This window comes from Rutidosis leptorrhynchoides, chromosome 6, assembly GCF_046630445.1.
Source record: "Rutidosis leptorrhynchoides isolate AG116_Rl617_1_P2 chromosome 6, CSIRO_AGI_Rlap_v1, whole genome shotgun sequence".
Classification (NCBI taxonomy): domain Eukaryota; kingdom Viridiplantae; phylum Streptophyta; class Magnoliopsida; order Asterales; family Asteraceae; genus Rutidosis; species Rutidosis leptorrhynchoides.
In genome coordinates, this window is record NC_092338.1 from 298261329 (window position 1) to 298265206 (window position 3878).

Here is a 3878-nt window from a genome sequence, read left to right on the forward strand (position 1 = left end):
GACAAACTGTTCCCCCTCTCGCTCTTGCACCTATAAGAAGACCTGAAATTGAGGCTGAAAACTGGGAAGTCAAGGGGCAATTTATGCACATGGTACGTGAGAAACAATTTGACGGAAGACTTAATAATAATTCGATAGAACATCTAGAAGCTTTTGAAGATTTAAGTGAACTGTACAAAACCAAAGATGTTTCTTCAGATGCATTTAAGTTAAGAACTTTTCCATACTCGTTAATCGGAGACGCAAAAGCATGGTTGAAAGCATCAAAACCTGATTCTATCAAAACTTTCAATGAATTAAGAGATAAATTCATTACCCAATTTTTCCCATCGGCAAAAGCCGAAAGACTTAGAACTGAAATCACCACTTTTAAACAAAAGGCGGATGAAACTCTTTATGATGCATGGGAAAGATTAAAAAGAATGTTACAAAATTGTCCGCAACACGGATTGCAAAAAGGGAAAATAGTACAAACTTTTTATCGTGGTATTGATGAACATACTCGTGGTATATTAGATTCCTCCGCTGGAGGAGTAATTATGTACAAATCACCAAATCAAGCGTATGACATGTAAGAAGACACGTCAGTTCATACTTTTGAATGGACACCGTTTAGAGATCAACAACCTAGAAGGACGGTAGTAAGCCTTGAAGAAAATGAAGACAACAACACAACCATAGTATAACGACCCTCATTTTTCCATTCTATATTAAATGCCCAAACAATATAATTAAAACTTAATGATTAAACTTTAATCAACAATTGTTAAGTGTTAAGAGTTATAAAACATATTAATTAACTTTGTGCAATAATTTACAAGTTAATAACAGATGAAAAATAAAAGCTTATTAACTTCCGTGAACAAAATGTAAAACTCTAAAACTTGTAGCCTTTAAACATTTAAACTTGAACCTATAAGGAACCATTTTAACCAAACCAAACTACAGGGTCTAAAACAAAAAAGATCCACTCCCTTTCTCCTAACCCTAGCCATGACGTAGGGAGGGCAAAAAGACTATTTTGCCCTTGTTAAAAATCGGCCAAGAAAACCCTCATTAACCTAACGCTAATTTGTAACTTTTGCTCCAAGTATTCTAACCTAAACCTAGTTCTAGAATAACCTAATCTCAACTATAAAAGGAGGTGCTAGGTTATCATTTTTCTCATCTCATTCTCTCATTCATAATCACCTCACAAAAACAATTATCTCCTCCCTCTTTCTCTCTTGGCTCACGGCCAAACCACCACCACAACACCACCACCACCTTTTTGAAGTTTTGGTTAATTACTTCTTGTTTTTCGGGCTTGTTCTTCGTGTTCATCAAGATCTTCAAGCGTGTTCTTCGTTATTCGGGTTATTTGATCTTCATCTTCAAGTGATATTCATCTTTTCTTGTTAATCTTCATCATCCATCATCAAGGTATAACCCTAGATCCAAATCTTTTAAATTCTATCTTTTGATTCATGTTTATATTCATAATCATATTCATTCTTGATCTTAATATTCATATTGTTCATGTAAAAAAAATATAAACAATATGCATACACATATACACGATTGTTAAAAAAAAAAAAAAAAATTTTGTTGAATCTTTAAACCCTAATTATTTGGATCATTAACATGTATGTAAACTTGTTAAAAATATACAAAATATATATATACATATACCACGTATACATATACATATATAAAAAAATATAAACATATACATACACATACATATACGGTTTTAAAAAAAAAATGTTTAGATCTTCAAAACCCAAAAAACCTAATCATGTTTATGTTATTTCTCATGTTTATTAATTGTAAAAAAAATATAAATATAATACATATACATATATACGGCTACATATATACATACATACATACATATATATATATATATATATATATATATATATATATATATATATATATATATATATATATATATATATATATATCCTGTTATATACATACATATATACACGACATATACATACTACATGTACATAAACATTAAATAATATGAAACCCTAAACCCTAAACATTTATTTATATGACCCTAATTATATAATAATCATTACCTAATCATTTCTTAATTATTAATCATTAATTACTTAAACCCTAATCATATAATAATAATTACTAAACCTAATCATTTAATCATTAAATTTAATCATTACTTTACTAAACCCTAAACCTAATACTACTTAAATACTATTTAAAACATTTAATACTACTAAACCCTAATACTACTATATATACTACATACCACTACCTAACACTTATACACCTATACTACTACTAACACTTATAATGTACTACTTATATTATAGTACTTATATTATAAGATTATAACATACACGATAATGTGAAATTACTCGAACGTCTACGCTACTTATGGCCTAGGGTGATCCTTGGTACCATTATGGGATGCTTGTGGATCTCGAATGCCAAGACTTAGATTCTGGTCAAGAGATCCTGGGCTGACCGGTAACAATAGATCATTCGAGTGACTCGGCGGTGGCATAGATGTTTGGGTATAGTGTACAATATCAAACCCGACTATAGTAATCATACACCCACTAAGTGAACAACACCTAGTCACTTACACACTTAATAAGTGGTGGGCTTATTAAGAACAACTCACTAGTGTTCAACACTAACTTACTAAAAATGGAAACTTACTAAGAATGGGAACTTAGTAAAACAAACTACACTTAAACACTTGCATATTTAACTTAAACTTGGGCAAACATTTAACTACTCTTAAATGTCATTAGGTTGACTTTCTGCTCACATTCATCCAACTCTTCTTATCCGAGGAATAACAAACTCTCTCCTACTTACTAAGGTGAACTTCATAGCTCCACTTACTATTGTGCAATTTATTTAAACTTACTGGGGTGAGAAACATACTTCTTTTAATATTTACAACTTAGACACATGTACCAACTATAAAACTATGCTATACCTGGCTATGTCCTGCAAGTCCCCACTGTGATATTTTTAATTGCTTTTACATAACGCATTCTTAATTATTGGGGGTAGGCCTATCGGGAGTAACATCCCTGATATATTTGACCAAGTCATTGTATTACTTAATAATGATTCAAACAGACAAGGACAGTACAACTTGCCACGGGGCAAACTTTGAAACTGTTTAGTGTAAATATCACAAACTTGGCACTACTTTTAGATCCCTGCGAGATCTACTTATCTAAACAACGGTCAACTATTTAGTTAAACCTATTAACTTCACTCAACCTTTTTAGTTGACACTTTAGCATGTTTTGTTTCAGGTTACGATTGATCAGCTTACTCTTCTATGTGATGCTACTTGGACTCTAGGACTTGAAGAAAGAGTCACATTTATTATTTATGAATTTATTTACATTCTTGTAATTTCCATTCTTGTAACGACAGTCTATTTCATTCCGCTGCGTACTCAATAAAGTTTGTTTTTATCAAATAGTGTCGTTCTCATTAAATAATATGTTGGTATTTTTGATATTAAAGTCACATTCACCCAGGCCCTAACTGAGGGTGTGATAGATTGGTATCAGAGCATAACCAGGATGTTATATAGAACCAGGATTGCATCTTTATGTGTGCCTTACTTGCTAGCTAGGGTGCTTTAGCAATCTAGGAAACTATAACCTTTCCTGCCTTAGACTTAAAGCACTTAGGATTGCCTTATAATCTTAACAACTTTGCTTTAATAATCTTGGCTTAAAATTCTAATCAAGGTCTCTTTCCTAATGTTAGGATGTCAAGTGTTAATCAAACCAACAAAACAACTCTCTTCAAACCATCTGAAGTAATGGCTCACTTCAAACCTGCCACCGAAGAAGATATTGGATACTCTTCAACTGCAAGGCCAGTCCGAAGCC

General features: G+C 31.9%; 1 non-coding gene across 1 annotated transcript; it reads right to left on the bottom strand.

Moving 5' to 3' along the window:
* Nucleotides 1-344: 344 nt before the first annotated feature.
* LOC139856501 (small nucleolar RNA R71) lies at nt 345-451 on the bottom strand. Its single transcript, XR_011761978.1, has one exon. It is a non-coding gene; the product is annotated as a small nucleolar RNA R71 (small nucleolar RNA).
* Between the last annotated feature and the right edge of the window lie 3427 nt (nt 452-3878).